The sequence below is a fragment of the Hemicordylus capensis genome, chromosome 1, assembly GCF_027244095.1.
Source record: "Hemicordylus capensis ecotype Gifberg chromosome 1, rHemCap1.1.pri, whole genome shotgun sequence".
In the NCBI taxonomy this organism is placed as follows: Eukaryota; Metazoa; Chordata; class Lepidosauria; order Squamata; family Cordylidae; genus Hemicordylus; species Hemicordylus capensis.
The window spans coordinates 67,841,549-67,861,185 of NC_069657.1; the positions used below are offsets into that span (position 1 = coordinate 67,841,549).

General features: G+C 44.5%; 1 protein-coding gene across 1 annotated transcript in view; it reads right to left on the reverse strand.

The window, feature by feature from the left end:
• KATNBL1 (katanin regulatory subunit B1 like 1) overlaps window positions 1-16,411 on the reverse strand; it is a 40,232-nt gene extending 23,821 nt beyond the window's left edge. The window contains exon 1 of the mRNA XM_053286568.1: window positions 15,396-16,411. The gene's annotated coding sequence lies outside the window, so the exon portion shown is untranslated. The remainder of the gene's footprint in view (window positions 1-15,395) is intronic.
• Between the last annotated feature and the right edge of the window lie 3,226 nt (window positions 16,412-19,637).

The following is a 19,637-nucleotide window of genomic DNA, read 5'->3' on the forward strand; positions in this document are numbered from 1 at the left end:
AGTACCATGCTCCAAGCATCAACACCTTTATAACACTAACAGAAGGATAAGCAAATATAGTCTGCCTGTTGTGGCAGCTTTGCTGTATATAATATTATAATGTTAATGTTGACACTTCACTTTTTAAAGCAACACATCTCATTCCTGAAGTTATTTACAAATTAAAAAAACGTAATGAGGTCTACTTTATATGTAATCTTGTTAAGTAATTTCAGGATCTCAGCCTCATTTGTTTTGCCATCCCACAGTTCTGTGTACATTAAGATAATTTATATTACATCAATAACTAGCATTTCAAGGGTGTGCACTGCAATGCAATTTCATTCTTCCACTTTATGTGCTGAGTGTCATAATTATACATTTTTAAACCAACAAAATTACAGAACAAGTCGCTAGGTTTTACAAGTTTGCTATTGCACTGCAGACAATCTGCATTTACTTCCATGCTGAGAAAATAATCATAACTATTAATTTTATGTTTGAGGCCTGGTTCTCATGACTACTTCCCATGTGGTTAGAGTCACCTGTGGCAGATTTTTACTCTATTTTGGCATAAAGCATTTGTATTACACAACTGTGATCTGGAAAAACAGCAGTTTCATTGGTAGTAGTAATTCTCAGGATGTGACAAGTTTTACTTTTCTGATGTGGTACTAATATTCAAATACACACTTTATAATGCAAAAATTATTATTATTATTATTATTACATTTATATCCCGCTCTTCCTCCAAGGAGCCCAGAGCGGTGTACCACATACTTGAGTTTCTCTTTCTCTTTCACAACAACCCTGTGAAGTAGGTTAGGCTGAGAGAGAAGTGACTGGCCCAGAGTCACCCAGCTAGTTTCATGGCTGAATGGGGATTTGAACTCAGGTCACCCTGGTCCTAGTCCAGCACTCTAACCACTACACCACACTGACTTGCATTAAAATCACCTCCTAGCAATTTTATTACATCAGCAATGAAAATGAGAACCAGTCCTATATTTTGGGAGAAGCGCAAGTTGTGGTAGCATGCATGGCTGGCGTTTCTAACACAGTACATACCATGCCCTGAAGACCTTATAAACAAAGATATATTAAAGCAGACTCAGAGAGGCTCAGTCTCTGAGCATGTGTCACTTCCAGAACAAGAATCCTAGTAATCTTAATTAGCAAATTAAAAGTTGTCTAGCCACGCTGTTAAGCTCAGCTGAAACTGCTGGTTATTACATGAGTAATTTAGTAGAGTTATAAGACAGATTTGTACAACTGAGTCCTATGCCCATCTTAATTAGCACACTGTGTTGGAATCATGCAACCACTTACTGAAGTATGCTATAACCACTTAGGCAACAAATACTCCATGAGTGGTCTTAAGACTGCAGTCCATAGAAAAGCAATTCTAGTCTGGCATAGGGAAAGTCATATCTAAACTGAGAAGGAACAACATGCATTTCTTCCATAATAGCTTAATGCAGACATATTGCTAGACTGCCTAGTGTGCAGTCTCACATGTACTCCCTTTTTTCAAGTCATCAGCCCCTGCCCACCCATTCAGTTTCAGAGCAAACTATGGTTGGCATTTACATGTGCACACCAGCACAGTCACTAGCCACAAAATGTACCAAACAACAGTTTAAAACCATGGCTAAGACATTTGGCAAGCTATGCCTTGGCACTAATTGTAGCTGGTGGATCATAGGGACTAAGAGGCAGAGCTGCAAATCAGGACTTTCCTGGTTCAAATCTCAACTCAGCTATGAATTCATTAGGTGGACTTAGGCAAACCACCCTCTCTGTCAGTCTCAGTCCTGATCTGCATCATGCGGGGTGGGGGGGGGGAAGAGGGGAAGAGAATTAGTTAAAAGGACAATATCTATACTATTGGATAGTCCCGGTGACATCACTGATGATGGGGTCAACAAATCTCAGAAAGTGAAACTGAATGCTTCTCCCATCTGTGCTTTTACACCTGAAATAACATCCCCTGCTAACTTAGCAAAGAGGCATCTTTTAACATGGTGATTCTATAAGTGCTACCCAAATTGCAACTGCAAAAAATGGCTAATACATTACACTGCCTACTCATGTTCATCTTGTGAAAACACAATTCCAAGATCCCTTTCACATGTATTACTGTTGAATTTTACTTCGTTAGAATGGAAAAGAGACATTGAATGAGTGGCAAAGGAAAATAAACTTTTCTCTGGGCTTCTAAAAATCCCAGAGTCAGGTTTAAGGTAATGCAAGATGCAAAAGAACATGGAGGACTGGAATTCTGAATTTGAAGTTATATTATCAGGCTAGTTGCCTTACATGGATTACAGAAACATATGGATGGATTATGCTCATGGAGGAGTCAAGTCTTTCAGAAGGATAGCATAAATATTTATGGACTGATATAAGAAGATCAGATATAGATATAAAGGGTCATTCCATTAGGAGTAGTTTATTAAGTGTTTGGGATAAACATAAAAAAGAATAAGCCCACCTTTAGCTCCTTTGGTATCAATATTAAATATTTTTTCCCATGAAGAAGAACATACTATAAGATTTGCTCACTGGAGAGAAACAGTGCATAATTTACAAAGTTTGACCACTGGGAAAACAAAAATGAAGTCTATACAGGTTCTTTCATCGGAATGGGTGAGTAAACCTTCCTGGTTTCAAATTTTCACAAATAAACAGCATAGTACAGAAGGAAATACAAAAGCAAGGTAGTATCCTCAGAGATTTGACAGAATTTCAAATATTAATAACTAAAAATGCCAAGCACTTATTGGGTCTTATATACAAGCTGTTAGTGAAGTATTATTATTATTATTTACATTTATATCCCGCTCTTCCTCCAAGGAGCCCAGAGTGGTGTACTACGTACTTGAGTTTCTCTTTCACAACAACCCTGTGAAGTAGGTTAGGCTGAGAGAGAAGTGACTGGCCCAGAGTTACCCAGCTAGTTTCATGGCTGAATGGGGATTTGAACTCGGGTCTCCCCGGTCCTAGTTCAGCACTCTAGCCACTACACCACGCTGGCTCTCAGAGTATGATTTAGCATCAGAGCAAGTTAAAGACTGCATGATTAAATGGACGCAGAATTTGAATATAGCAATTCAGGCAACAATGGGAATACCAATGGAAAGTGAACATTAACTTTACAGCAAACAGCTCTTTAAGAGAAAATTGGTATAAAGTGTATTTTTGTTGGTATATCACACCAATTATATTTCAAAGATGGACAATAACTATCCCAGAAATTGCTGGAAATGTATGAATCAGCTGGGAACCTTTTATCACATGTGGTGGACATGTACTAAAGCTCTGCAAATTTTGGAAGTTAGTTCACCGCAAGATGCAACAAATGTTAAAAATAGATTTACATTGTTTACCACAGATTTTTATGTTAAATATTACCAAGTCTCATATACCAGCAGAATATACAGAGCTGTCATATATATAAAAAACTGCTGCTAGAATGCTTTATGCTTCTTATTGGAAAACTCACTCGTTACTGACACTATAGAAGTGGCATCTTAAACTTTGGGAATATGCCTCAATGGCTAGAATTACTTCATATATATTCAAAATAAATCAGAAGATAAATTTAGTTGTACTTAGGAACCTTTTATACATTACAATTTGTCACAGGGCCGGATACCTCATCCGAGATTTGGATTTTCTCTGCTATTGAATCCATGAATTACTCCTTTATAATTGCTTAACTTCGATACTTAATTATTCTGTTGGATGTTTTGTTTGACATTTTTAATTGGTGGATGAATGTTCTAAGTGGACTTTGAATGGTTAGGATAAGATGTTGATATGATACTTGACTCCTGGATTGATGTTTAAAACATATATGATATGTTATGTACTACATTTGTGTACTCTTCTTTTTTCTGTATTCTTTTTCCTTGATATATTAATAAAAAAAATTTTTTAAAAGAAAAGAATGGAAGACTGGGCTGAAACCATCAAGGTTATTATTAAGTTTATTCTTTCCTTCTGTGAGCTTTCCTCCCAGTTCTAGGTCATCTGCAAACTGGAGAATTCCCTCCACCCAGCATGGTGTAGTGGTTAGAGTCCTGGACTAGGACTGGGGAGACCTGAGTTCAAATCCCCATTTAGCCATGACACTTGCGGGGTGACTCTGGGCCAGTCACTTCTCTCTCAGCCTAATCTACTTCACAGGGTTGTGTGAGGAGAAACTCAAGTATGTAGTACACCACTCTGGGCTCCTTGGAGAAAGAACAGGATATAAAATGAAAAACAACAACAACAACCTGACCCTGCACAGAGCATCTGTGCACTAGTTGGGGCCAGCCGTGCCCACCCCCATGCCAGCTTCGCTCACCATCCGCCCCTATTTCTCCCTGACTCTTCCTCCCTTCACCCTGACTCTTTCCCCGGGGCGTCTCTGATGCCCGCCGGGCCCACTTCTCCCACCCCCGGCCGGCCAGTTTCTCCCCCCCACCTCCACACCACCTGCCCGAAGTCAAGAACCGCCACCTCCTGACCTGACCCCAGCAGGCGCGCGGGGCCCGCTGCCGCCTCCTTTCAGCATCCGGGCTTGCCGCCACCTCCTCCTCCGCTACCACCTCCTAACTAACCACCCCGAGCTTCCCCTCAACTGCTGCTTTACCTCTCTCCTCGGCCCAACAACAGCTGCTTTTTTGCAGGCTGGGCCAGGCCCGCCACCAGCACCACCTCCTAACCGCCCGCCCCAGCTTTCCCCTTGGCCACTTTCCTTCTCTCCTCGGCCCAGTGGCAACAGCCACTCTCACCAGCCGGAAACACTCTCAGCCGCCGCCTCCTCACCTGGGACAGGACGGCCTGGCCAGGCCAGGCCATCCCACTGCCTCCGCCTCCCAGCCGAGGCCGCTGCCTCGCCCTGCTGCCGCCTCCTCTCCCCAGGGGCCAGCCAAGGCCTCCTCCTCCTCACCCACCGCTGCCGCCTCCTCCTCCTCACCTGGGACGGCCTGGCTGTCCTACCGCTGCCTCCCAGCGGCCAGCCGAGGCTGCCTCTTTACCCAGGCCAGGACATCCCCCCCACCTTTTCAGGCCGGGTAGCAGCCCGCAGCCACTGCCATTTTCTCTTGCCCACAACTCTCGCCCCCAAGGCCAGAACTCTCACAACGTGTCGCGAGAGTTCCGCCACCAAATCCAAGACACGCATGCCAGCTAAGAGAATTAAATATATAGATAATAATTTAAATCACTGGTAAAAATGTTGATAAGTACCACACCCAGGACCAAGCCCTGTGGCTCCACTCAAAACCTACCTCCAGTGTTTATGTGGAGCCATTATTGATCACTCTTTGGGTAGTTCTAGAAATCTGTTGTGAATCTACCTGCAGTATTATGATCTAGTCTACATCTGACCAGTTAGTTAGCCAAAACAACATGCAAAACTTTGTCAAACGCTTTGCTGAAATCAAAATTAACTAGCTGGTCCAGGCACAAAGCATCTGTGCCTCTAATGCTCCCCGCTCTTTCCCACCCGCCGCCGTTTTCTTCCCACCCCGGCCATCTTTCCTGCTTCACCTACAAGCCTGTCCACTGGCGCTTTCCTCTCCCCATGCTGGCAGTTTGCTTGCAAACTCTCGCGAGAGCTGCCATACATGGGATTAGCGACGGGTACGCCTTAGAGAAGTAAATTTTATATATTGCCAGAGCATCCCCACAATTCACTATGCTAGTAAACAAGAAGTGATCCGATAAACTAATTTTATACTAGCTTTGTATGTATAGAGAAGGTTCTCTCTCTCTTTCAGTTATGGGGGGGGTGTTTAATTTATTTAGATGATATAAAATATGATTGATGATATGTACATCTCTAGGTGGTACAAAATTTTAAACATTTAAAAGTCAATACAGATTAAAATATATGAGACATGATTAAAAATAGTATAAAACAATTATTAAACCATAACATTAATTCTAATTAAAAGCTTGCAAAAACAGGAGAGTCTGGGGTCTTCCTGAAAACAGTTTTGTGTAAGCCAGGACTGCACAACTTTGGCCCTCCAGCTGTTTTTGAATTACAAATCCCACCATTCCCAGCCACAGTGGCCAATACTCAGGGTTGATGGAACATCTTTAGGAGGGCTGAAGTTGTGCAGCTGGACCAAAGTTGTACAGCCCTGACTTAAATATACAACCTCCTCATACAGAGTGAAAGGATATATTCCATCAAAAGCTACAACATGCGATTCTGCTAATCATATGAAACATGACCCTGCCACTGAGATCCAATTGGCAGGGACCAGAGAGAGGACCTTTTTGGTTGTAGTCTCTCAGACCTTTGGAACTGAATAGCCTCACCACGCTTCCTCCCTTGTCTCCCCACTTAAAACACACTCGAAGATCCATCTTTTTAGAGAGGCTCTTTAGAATTTTATATGCAGCTTGAATCTGGTGGGTTTTAATTTGCTACTTTTACATTTGGTTTCTATTAGTTTTATATTTATACATTTCTATATTTTCTATAACCAGGTCTCAAAGTGGTGCACACGTTTCAGCCACAGGAGCCGTTTCGCCTTTCAGAGGTGGCGGCGGTGTTCCCTTAAGGGTGGGGGAGGGTACACTTACCTCTCCCCCACCGGTGCTCCGTTGGATCAAATCCCCTTGGGGCGGCAGTGTATCTCCTTGCCACCCCGTTGCCCTCATAGGCTGGAAGTACCAAGCATGCATGCGCTCATCATGTGCATGCAGGGCAAATGGCATGCGCATGCATGTGAAAGGTGCACGCACGCCCGGTACTTCCAGCCACTTCCAGTCAGTGAGGGCAATGGGGCGGCAGGGAGGTACGCTGCTGCCCCGAGGGGCTTTGATGCAACTGAGCATCGGCGGGGGAAATGCAGCAGGAAGGGTAAGTGCACACTCCCCTGCCCTTAAGGGAGCACCCCCACCGCCTCTGGAACGGTTCCAGGCACATCCCTAATTAACACATCTGTAAACTTTAAAATCAATAATTAAAACAGATAAACAAATTCAATATATAGTTTTATCTGCTGTAAGCCACCCTGAGCAGCTGTGCACTAGAACGGCAGGGCGTACTATTTAAAATAAAGCAGTACTAGCCGACACCGCACAGAGCATCTGTGCGCTATGGGGCCAGCTGTTTTTCCTTCCCTCTCCCTCCTGCCCCAGTCTCTCCTCTCTCCCCCCTCCCTCCAGCCCTGCACTCAAGAGCCCCCTTCCATCCCCCCCACAGAGCCTCACAGTGTGGCGGGTGGCCAAGAAGGGCCCCGCCGCCACCATTACCGCCCATTCCCATCTGTCCTGCTCCCTCCCCCTCCCAGCCCAGGCTGTGGCCGCGACGGCCACAGCCTCCTCACAGCAGCCGGGCAAATAAGCAGTGGGATCTCCCGCATGGCTGGGGCCGCTGCCTCCTCCCCGGGGCCGCAGCCACCCCCTGCCCCGCCAGCAGCTCAACTCCGGGCCTCCTGCCGTGCATGAGCTCCCGCTGCTCAGCCAATCCGGAGCCTCCGCTGCCCAGCCAATCCGCTGGGTTGCTGGGACACATCCCAACAGAGGCATGTCTACGAGAATTAATATAATAGATTCAATACTGTGAGCAGCTTTCAGTGTATCAGGAACAACTATTGTGTAAAATGTTTCTGAGGAAAAAGGAAGCTAGGTTGTGACTACTTTCCAAAGGAGATGCACGGACCAAAGTTTTGGAAGGGGCTGTAGCTCAGGATACTGTACATGCTTTGCATGCACAAGGCCCCTGGTTCAATCCCTGGCATCTCCAGCTAGGGCTGGGAAAGACTCATCTAAAGCCTGAGTGAGGCCCTGCCAGTCAGTATCCTGAGTTAGATGGAATAATGGTCTGACTCAGAAGAAGGCAGTCCATTGGTACTTCTACAGCACAAAGGGAAAGCAGTAAAAGTGAACGGGAGGGTAAGGTAACGAGGCAGAGACAAAGAGTAAAATTATTATTAAATGCTTTCCTGGTTCCATTTCTATCTAAAATACTACTTTACACCAACAGTACTGAGAAATTATGGCTACCATATGGTTTATGGAAGTTATAAACATCTGATGAATAAATAAAACAATTATGTTTCAAACACCACACCCAGATGGCTCTAGGCGGTTCACAAATATAAAAACTAAACAACTCATTAAAACAAAATTAAAACCAGTTTAAAATCATTTCAGTAGTCACTAAAGGCCAGGCTAAAAAGTTGTTTTTAGGGCTGGTTTTAAGGCTGCAAAAGCTCTTAAGCCTTGGAGGAAACTGATTATCTTGACCCATTTCAAACTGGCTTTTGGGCTGGCAATAGGGTGGAGACTGCCTTGGTCGGCCTGATGGATGATCTCCAATTGGAAATGGACAGAGGAAGTGAGACTCTATTGGTCCTTTTGGACATCTCAGCAGCTTTCGACACTATCGACCACAGTATCCTTCTGGAGCGTCTGAGGGGGTTGAGAGTGGGAGGCACTGCTTTGTGGTGGTTCCACTCCTACCTCTCAGGCAGGTTCCAGACAGTGTCCCTTGGAGACTGCTGTTCTTCAAAATCTGAACTTTTGTATGGTGTGCCTCAGGGCTCCGTATTGTCTCCGATGTTGTTTGTTTAACATCTACATGAAACCGCTGGGAGAGATAATCAGATTTGGTGCAGAGTGCTACCAGTATGCCAATGACACCCAAATCTATTTATCCATGTCAACACATTAGGATGTTGAGGCGGTGGCCAGAAATGCCTTCTATCAGCTTCGGCTGATATGCCAGCTGCGTCCGTTTCTTGAGATGAACGACCTCAAAACAGTGGTACATCTGCTGGTAACCTCCAGACTGGATTACTGCAATGCGCTCTATGTGGGGCTGCCCAGTTGTATGTAGTCCGGAAACTACAGTTGGTCCAGAATGCAGCAACCAGGTTGGTCTCTGGGTCATCATGGAGAGACCATATTACTCCCATATTGAAGGAGCTACACTGGCTGCTGATATGTTTCCGGGCAAAATATAAGGTGTTGGTTATAACCCATAAAGCCCTAAACAGCCTGGGCCCTGGGATGTCTTCTTTGTCATGAACCCCACTGCCCACTGAGATCATCTGGAGAGGTCTGTCTGCATTTGCCATCGGCTCGTCTGGTTGCCACTCAGGGACAGGCCTTATCCGTTGCTTCCCCGAGGCTTTGGAATGCGCTCTCTAGTGAAATAAGAGCCTCCCCATCTCTGACAGCTTTAAAAGAGTCTTTAAAGATATATCTGTTCACCCAGACTTTTAATTAATATTGTTTTAATGCTGTTTTAAAATATTGTTTTAAAAATTTAAAATTGTTATAATGTTTTAAACTTTGTTTTAACTAATGTTTTAATTTCTGTTTTTATTTTGTTGTAATCCACCCAGAGACATAAATTTTGGGCATTAGAAAAATATGTTAAATAAAATAATAAAATAAAATAAATAAAATAATATCCATAGGCAGTGCATTCCAGAGCCCAGGAGCAGCTACAAAGAAGGCCTGATCCTGAGTCACCGCCAGCAGCTGGAGATGGACCTCTCGATTACCTTAAAGTGTGGTGGGGATCACACTGAAGAAGGTGCTCTTCCAGGTAACCTGGTCCTAAGCCGTTTAGGACTTTAAAGGTAATTACCAGCAATTTCCAGGTATTTTGCCCAGAAACCTATTGGCAGCCAGTGCCGCTGTTTTAAAACAGGCATAATATGGTCTCTCTGAAAATCCCCAGAGACCAATCTAGCGGCTGCATTTTGAACTGATGTTTCCAAACATACAAAGGCAGCCCCACATACAGTGCATTGCAGTAAAACAGAGATATATAAATGCCTATCTAAAAACACTGGTATCCACTGTTCCCTATAAGGCGTGCGCACGCTCACAAGTTTTTGGATGTCCATTCAGTTCACTTTAGACCCCACTCAAGTTGAATCAGGAAAGCCCAACTCTGAATGTAGGTGTGCACACACTTCCTTGATACTGCACAAAACACATTCTGCACAGAGATGAAAAAAAAAAATTAGAGGGACCACTGCTGGTATCTATCTAAAAACTGGTATCTAAATACCAGGGGAGTAACAGAAGTGGGGCATGCTCTCAGCTCTTGCCTATGGGTTTCCCAGAGGCATCTGATGGGCCACTGTGTGAAACAGGATGCTGGACTAAATAGGCCTTGAGCCTGATCCAGCAGGGCTGTTCTTATGAGAAATTACCAGTGATTGCACCACAGATTTGAAATAATTATCTTCAAGGAATAGACACAATTGTTCTATCAACTGAAGTTGAAAGAAAGTACTCCTAGCCATAGCCTGCACCTGAGACACCAGGGTAAGGCCTGGGTCTAGACACACCCCCATACTACATACCTGTTTCTTTAAGGGGAGTGCAACCCTGTCCAGAACAGGAAGTTCTAGTACACCCCTTGAACTATGAACCCTCATCATTAGAACCTCCATCTTGTTTAAATTCAGCTTTAATTTATTATCCCTCATCTATCCCATTACTGCCTGAAGGCAGGCATTTAGGGGAGCTATGCCATTTCCTGATGATGATGATGTCATGGAGAAATAGATTTGGGTGTCATCAGCATATTGAAAACAGCCTGTTCCAATTCCTTGGTTAGATCATCTATTAGGCTGACCAAGGATATTTCAACCCCGTAACCTGCTCTAAAGCCAGTTTGAAATGGGTCTAGATAATCACTATCCTCCAAAACTACCTGGAGTTGATCAGCTACCACTCTCTCAATCACCTTGCCCAACCAAGGAAGGTTGGAGACTGGCCTATAATTATCCATCACTAAGGGTTTTAGAGCAGGCTTCTTAAGTAAAGGTCTCAGAATTGCCTTCTTCAAACACTGAGGCATCTTGCCCCCCCCCCCCCGGGAGGCATTTATGATGTCAACTAGGCCATCTCTAACAGCCTTCTGACTAGATGATATAAACCATGTTGGGCATGGATCTAGAGAACAGGTGGTAGGCTGAACACCTCGAAGAAGCTTGTCCACATCCTCAGGAGTCACAAATTGAAACTGATCCATTCTAATGAAATAAGAGGAGATTAAAAATCTTTCTAGAAACATTCATCAACTTTCTTTGGGGCAGAATGCTTTTATCCCATAATTAATCACAAAACATCTTCAGAATGATAAAGGGTGGACATATTTATTCTCTTCATAGCATGAAAAAAATATATCTTGAAGTTTTAAAAATAATTGTAAGTTCAACTGCTACAAACATCCTCCAATTCCAGAGCCACAACACTGGACCAGATGGTTTAAACCCCTCCTTTTGTGTCATTTTCCCTAGCAGGAGTGCCCCTCTTCCCAAGTTCTTATTTGCCATATTGAGGAAAACTCACAAATACTCCCTACAAACTACGGAAGTTTGGTAGTTCTCTTCAAATAACTGTTACTACCTCTCAGCATAATCACACATACATAATTATTACTAGGGCAACTGGGAACACATACAGGTGAAACTCGGAAAATTAGAATATCGTGCAAAAGTCCATTAATTTCAGTAATGCAAATTAAAAGGTGAAACTGATATATGAGACAGATGCATTACATGCAAAGCGAGATAAGTCAAGCCTTAATTTGTTATAATTGTGATGATCATGGCGTACAGCTCATGAAAACCCCAAATCCACAATCTCAGAAAATTAGAATATTACATGGAACCAAGAAGACAAGGATTGAAGAATAGAACAATATCGGACCTCTGAAAAGTATAAGCATGCATATGTATTCAGTACTTGGTTTGGGCCCCTTTTGCAGCAATTACTGCCTCAATGCGGCGTGGCATGGATGCTATCAGCCTGTGGCACTGATGAGGTATTATGGAAGACCAGGATGCTTCATTAGCGGCCTTCAGCAATTCTGCATTGTTTGGTCTCATGTCTCTCATCCTTCTCTTGGCAATGCCCCATAGATTCTCTATGGGGTCAGGTCAGGCGAGTTTGCTGGCCAATCAAGCACAGTACACTGTATACTTTTCAGAGGTCCGATATTGTTCTATTCTTCAATCCTTGTGTTCTTGGTTCCATGTAATATTCTAATTTTCTGAGATTGTGGATTTGGGGTTTTCATGAGCTGTACGCCATGATCATCACAATTATAACAAATTAAGGCTTGACTTATCTCGCTTTGCATGTAATGCGTCTGTCTCATATATCAGTTTCACCTTTTAATTTGCATTACTGAAATTAATGGACTGTGTTTTGCACGATATTCTAATTTTCCGAGTTTCACCTGTACATACACACCTGTTGAGAACATCTTGGAGGAAGGCTGATATACAAAATGGAAAGCATCCTGAACAAAAATAAAGTATGCTAGATTCTAAACAAAAGGTTTAAAGTATTATAGTCCTGGAACTATATTTGTGACAGAAGTATTGCAGATTAGGACTGAATATGTACAATCCTAGGTGTTGATTCAGAGCTGATGAAATACAGAACACAATCAGAGTAACATGATGTGAAAAAGGCTGAAGTCCTGTTATGATAGATGGTAGCTGCCAAGAAGGGCAGGCATAATTAATGTTGTGACATTTTGCAGAATGACATTAGCCCTCTTTATACACCTTAAAAACATAATGGCATACTTGTATGTGTCATCCAAAGTGGGACCAAAGGTCCCACCCCTAGTGCATCACTCACTCTCCCTCCTGCACTGCTCACAGTTACGGCGTTCATCTGAAGAGGTAAATGCCATAAGTGTGATGCCAATTATGTAAGCACCTACTAGGGATGTGCACAAACCTGTTCGGAGGCCCTTTTATGGGCCTCTGCATAGGTTCGAACACTGGCTGGTTCAAAGATGGGGTGTGTGTGCGCCTTTAAGGGCAGGGGAGGGTGCACTTACCTCACCCTCTGCTTCCCCCCCCCACCGGCGCTCAGTTTTCTCAAAGTCCATTGGGATGGCAGTGTACCTCCCTGCCACCCTATTGCCCCCTTTACTAGAAGTAAACCAGAAGTACTCAACGCGCCTGTGCGTATGCTGAATACTTCCAGTTACTTCCGGTAAAGCGGGAAACTGGGCGGCAGAGAGGTATGCTGCTGCCCCAATGGACTTTGAGAAAACCAAGCACCAGTGATGGGAAAGCGGAGGGAGGAGTAAATGCACCCTCCTCCACCCTTAAAAGCAGACACCCCCCCGCCTTCAAACGGGGCTGCCCAGTTCAGAGCACATCCCTAATACCTACCATCTTGCTTATGGCATTCACCTCTCCAGATGAACACCGCAACTGCGACGGCACAGGTGGGAGAAAGGGTGATGCGCCGTGGAGATGGCAGACCCACTTTGGACAGTGTACATCCATACGTCTATTTTGGATGGTGTCCTGTTCTGAAAACATCTGAAGAGGGCTACTAAAAGAAGCTACTCCTTGTATACAAGTCTCTATGATGCTGTCCCATGTTAAACATGGATAGGAACATAGGAATCTGCCATATACTGAATCAGACCACTGGTCCGTCCAGCTCAGTATTGTCTTCACAGACTGGCAGTGGCTTCTCCAAGGTTGCAGGCAGGAATCTCTCTCAGCCCTATCTTGGAGATGCCAGGGAAGGAACTTGGAACCTTCTGCTCTTCCCAGAGCAGCCCCATCCCCTAAGGGGAATATCTGACAGTGCTTACATGTTGTCTCCTATTCAAATGCAACCAGAACAGACCCTGCTTAGCAAAGGGGACAATTCATGCTTGCTAGGACAAGACCAGCTCTCCTCCTTGTACCATTTGGTTTTAGGATCTTCTCCCAAAACCAAATGGTACAAGAATTTATCCAAACAGCCTGAATTAGACATGGATTTAGCTTCTTTGAGCAGTAACACCACCAAATAACTCAGCAAATGTCCTGGCACATGTTTTAAATCTGCCTCTTTCATAGGTATGTCTACCCACCTTTATGCTACATATGCTTTCATGTGATTTTACAAGAAAAAGGAAAGGTCTTAAAAATATATATCACCCCACACAATACAGAACAACCCTATTATGTTATACTTTGTGGTAAAGAAAAACCCAGTGCAGTACTAAAACCAGATTACTCAGAAGCAACTTCTAGGGCTTACTCCCCAATAACTACACTCTTAAACATGTTGTACACCAGAAGTCCAGTTGTTGTTTACAGGGCTGTGGGAAGGGTGCTAGGGGGTGGCAGCCCATAGTCCCAAGCTAACAGAGGCGATCTGCACTGCAGAACAGCAACAAAGACTCTTCTCTTTCTGGCAGACCCGGAACAGTATTGATTAATTACTGGGTGGTGGAGTCGGGGCTCACAAAAGCAAGAGATAGCCCCTGTGAGATGGCTAAATATTGTCAAGATTGGCTGGCAGAAGCTATATCTATAATATAAAGCTGCTTGGGCCTCACTGACTGACACAGAAGTCCCAGACCAAACCACAAAAGATAGAAAAATGCCATTTTCACAGGCAGGCTGAAGATCTTGCCCAGACTACCAAAGACATGGGAAACCCTGGAAAAATTCATTAAGTTCCCAGAAAATGTGGGAAAACTCTCCCACTGGAAAGCATGAGTTAGGGTTCAAACAAACTTTGGCAGTTTTTTCGGATACTTTGTGACCAGGGGCATAGCTATAATTGAGCAAAAGGGTTCAAAGAACACGGGCCCCCAGCCCCACCCCTCCCTATTTTCTTCATTATCTCTCTCACTGGTGGGGGGGGGCACCATAGAGAGGGATAAACACTGGCCCCCTCTCCCTAGCTATGCCCCTGTTGGTGACACAGAAAGTCTGGACTTGGTGGTACAGGAGGCATGCCTGCAAGCCGTGTTACTAGTATATACTGTACACACTTACTTCATCACAGGGGAGCTCGCAGACTATGCTCGCCCTGTAAAAGTTACACAGCCTTGGCCGTTTGTAAAGCTACAAGGGGCGAGGATGAAAGAAAACAAGACGACGTTGTCCCGCACACCCTCAAGAATTAGGGGCGTGTGTGGGGTTCGAAAGAATCGCTCTGGCGGTTTTAACATTTCGGCCTGAGGCAGAGCTGCTGAGTTTCCAAAAGCATCCCACCGCCCCCCAGTAACTCTGACAGACAGTGACTGCTGAGGATACCCTTGTGCCACGGCACAGGTGTAGCCTTCTCAACATGCACTGCCAAGTGGGTGGCTCGTAGACAGGTAGAGACTAGCCAACTCCATCCCCGCCCATGAACACTCCTCCCGTCGGGAGCAGCAAGCAGGGGGCCTCCCTGCCAAGGGACGCCCCAGAAAAGGGCAAGGGAGAAAGGAAGAAAGGGCGGAGAGAGCGGGACGCAGGCAAAACGCAGCCCCTCGCCCTTTCCGCGACGGACTACCCGCTCTCCAGAAGCCGATTCCCCACCTGTGTACAGGCAGAGAGGAAGAAAGTGTGAATGAAGCGGCCTGGCCGCCGATCACGGCTTAGGCTGGCTCCGAGGACCCAGCAGTCACTCACCGGCAGCCGCTCATGGTCCAGAACCGCGGGCGGCGGTGCTGTGCTGACCCAGCCTCAGGGGGAAGCCGCAGAATTGGGCGGCGGTGGAGTCCTAGCGCCGGGGCCCACTCAGCTTAGCCAGCGCCATTCAAACTACGCCGCGATGCATGCTGGGCGGACTGGAGAGTCCGGGCAGGCGGGGGCCGTGAGGGTGGCACAGGCGCTTCTCTCTCCGCCTCCTTCCTCCTTGTTTGCTCGAGCCTTTCCTCTCTCTTCGGTCATATGCGCGCACACGCAGCGGCTCAGGTCTCGATCCCTGCGGCGCGCCTGGTGCCAGCGCGTGAGCCCGACCTCTGCAGATGATGGCTTTGATTGCGGCAGTAATGCTCCGCTTCCAAGCTCCTCAGAGTAGTGGCATCTGTTCAGGAAAGATGTGTGCCCTTCTGGTCGGGGACCGGGGTGTTTCGCTCGGTGCAACGGAAGGAGCTTTGCAGGGAGTGGCTCGGCTGTAAAAAGAGTTAAAATAGGCATCTCACCTGTGTATTTAATCTGCCCCAGGCCTCTGTCAATCAATCAGTTCCCTCCCTCTCATTGTGAATACGACCTCAGCCCCCCTCCTGCGTCTTGTCCTCATTCATATAACTTAACTAATTTAAGGCAATATTAAATTTTGTTATCAGTTTATGCCTTGACTCGCAGAGAAATTAAAACCTCGAAAATTGCCACAGCGCTGTGTTCTCCGTGCTCTCCCAAATCCTAAATAGTGTCTGTGATTTTAGACATCATCATCATCATCATCACATTAAATAATAATAACAACAACAACAACATCACGGATACATTAAACTCTATAACTCCAACATAACTCCAGTTTCTTTGGATTTAGGCAGCCATCTTCAGTTCAGTTCAGTTCTAATTCAGTTCAGTGATCTTAGTCGCTAGTAACTGTACAGGATTGTCTTAGTGCTGTAAGGATTTTGCAGACATTCACTCAAGAAGCATTTTGATGATTTGTAGATGCTGTGCTCCAAGCATGTGACAGTCTTCTAATGATGATCTGATGTTGCACCAGCACATTGCATTGTAAGGTGACATAGATATTTTCATCACCATGTTGCTATGCAATGTCCTGAGTTGATGATGATTAAGAAGCTGCCTCAGAAGTAATTTGATGACTGTAAACATCCTGAAAAGGAGAAGAATTCCAGGTATTTCTGAATAAAAAATAAAGCATCTGTAGACATCCAGATATTCAAATGTGCAGGGGTACAGCTAGGGGAGAGAGGGCTCGTGTTCACCCCCCCTCTCTCTGGTGGCCCCCCAGAGCGAGGGAGATAATGAAGAAAATAGGGAATGGTGGATCTGGAGGGCCCTCAAGAGTTGTGGACCTGGGGTTCTTTGAACCTTTTCGATGAATTATATCTACACCCCTGCAAAGATGATACAATTCTTAGCAGAATGGTTTGCTTGATATTTATGGACCTTGACCCAAGCACTGCATGTTTGGTGTCCACAAAATATCCCACAGGAACAGGGAAGGGATTGACTGAATTGCCTGATTCTATCTATCTGGGAATCAGGATCCATGAGGTAGAGAGGCATGCAATGATTTTGATTCTAGGTAGGTTAATAATTTTCACCCTAGACAAGATTTGTGTCCTGACTGAAGGAACTGCAAACCAGTCAGCCCTTGTGGTACAGAAAAAAAGCTCCAAATTTCCAGAAGGAAAGGCAACAGGCCTGGCCCAAGTCTCACTTGTGCCTAACGCAGCTTGATAAGTTGCCACCCCATCTTCATACTCCTAGAATTGTCCTCCCCCCACCCATATGAGACCCTTCTTTTTCTCCTCCTCCCTCTTCTACAACCTGGACCTCTCTTCTCATCTCTTCCAACACACAGCCACTTTCCTGTGATGTGCAGAGAATGCTCCACGGAAAAATTTCTGCCATGCCCAGACCTTCTGCCCCCTTCATCTTGCTGACACCACTTCCCTATGACCTGTTCCACCCCTCCTACTTGGTGGGGTGTGTGTGCAACCATCATCACAGCTCATTTTCCTAGTTGCTGGTCTCTGAGCAGCAAGAAACATCCACTTCAGTCCCTATAGTGCAGAAAATGTGTACTCCTCCTGCTGCTGTGTTCCTCACTCTGTGCCATTTCTAAAAGCAGAGTGAGGAGATTTACAGCATGTATTGTTTGTTAGCAGCAGCAGGACAGAAAAAGTGAAAGGGGGCCCAGTGAGGCAGTAGAGGTGGGATGCCGCCTTTGCTAATGCCTCATCCAATCTGCACCACTCTCATTAGTGGGCTGGCCCTGAAAGGCATAACTTATAATTTATTTATTTATTTAATATATTTCTATACCACCCAAAACTTGCGTCTCCGACAAAAGACAACAAAAAGGAATCCGCACAGTTACTTACAACTGCAAATAGTGAACAAAGCCTTGTTTGGAGTAACATCCAGATTTAGGAATCATTCCATGCTGCTTGATTCAGGTGATTATTGGTTTTTAATTTTAATTGTTATGTATTTTTAATTTTAGTGTAAACTGCCCTGAGCCACTTTAGGATGGGTGGTATATAAATTGAATGAATAAATAAAATTATGGGTGCTGTGGAACAGTTTGAGAAAGTTTTGGATATCAAAAGGGTAGATAAAATGCTTAGAAGGATACCTACTCAGCTCCATGAGGAGCTGAGAGGGCTTTCATGGTTTCCTCTTAGGAGGGGCCATGCTAAGGGCAGGGAATGCTTCTGAGGCTAACTGAAGAGGCTGGTTATAGCAGCAGCCTCTTGGACCCATCTGATTCTGAGTTTGAGTTGCAGAGTATGAGAGATTTGGGCCAATAAGACTAGGACCAGAAAGCTACAGATAAGCAGGTCCCACACACAGCCCAACAGTGTCACTTTTAATAAATCTGGGCCATCACAATATACACTTATTGGCAAAAACCAGAAGTGTTAAAGTGCAGAACTGAGTTATGAAGTTAGGATACCAAAGGCTCCTGTGCAGGCATGAACGGATAACATAAAGTCCTCACGTATTCATCTGATCCACTGAAAATAGAAGAACAATCTATAGCTAGGAGCTTTGGGTTGCCATTCAGAGAGAAACACAAGCCCAAACCTATTTCTCCACACAGAACTGCAGGGCTGAATCCTAGCCAGTGGGTTTAAAATGCAGGATGATAGTTTGAAATAAAATGTTGGGATGAGCTCACTAACACTTCATTCCACCATTATATGCTGCCCTTATCACTGGTTGTTATCAGTTGCAAAAGGAAACTGATCCAGCAGACTAACTTGAAATATTGTGGGTATTGTAATTTAAAATGCAGTTGATTGCTTTTTTGTGTCACAGTCTTCAAATGGAGCAATAACAATGCGTACACAGAAAGTCAGCATTTATTTTAGCAGAAAAGATCACATGACCTGAAAGAACTGGTTTGTTTAGTCAGGACTGTCAGTATAATTAGCACTTTTTCTAATGAGCTTTGAGAATTAGATACTTCAAGTACAGTAGAATGTCATTTACAGGCAGCACCATTTATATGTCAATAGGGTAGCAATATGGCAATTTCTGCTTATTTCAAACACACTCATACTTCTTTTGTTTCATTAGATTAAATATTGAACCTCAGTATTGTCAGATTTTAAATATTTACAAGTCTGCATAAGGTTTGCTTAAAAAACAGATACACCCGGATGTATTGTCATTGGCTCTGTGTGTGTGCCCAACTTAAACTGTCTATAGATTAGGTATAAACCTAAACTGTGAATTATGTCCAGCTGAAACCCCTCCTAAAAGTCTTTCCAGAATGCAAACAGCAATAAAAAACTGCAGTTCTTTGAAACTACTTTAAAATAACTTTAATTTTCATTGCAGATTGCACAAAAATGGCCAACAGATGGCATTGTGAAATTGTACGAGGTTCCTTCCTGCTGGCCATTTGACCAGCTCATTAGCTCAACACGTGCCTGCAGGAGCACCTGGAGGCTGAGTTAGCTGTCGCTCCCAACTTGCTGGCTAGTTCTTCAGGCCATGGAGTTTTTTGTAGTCTCTGGAAGGATCCTAAGTTTGCTTTGATGACTGACTGATTGATTGATTAAGTGCTGTCAAGTCGGTGTTGACTCTTAGCGACCACATAGATAGATTCTCTCCAGGATGATCTGTCTTCAACTTGGCCTTTAAGGTCTCACAGTGGTGCATTCATTGCTGTCATAATCGAGTCCATCCACCTTGCTGCTGGTCGTCCTCTTT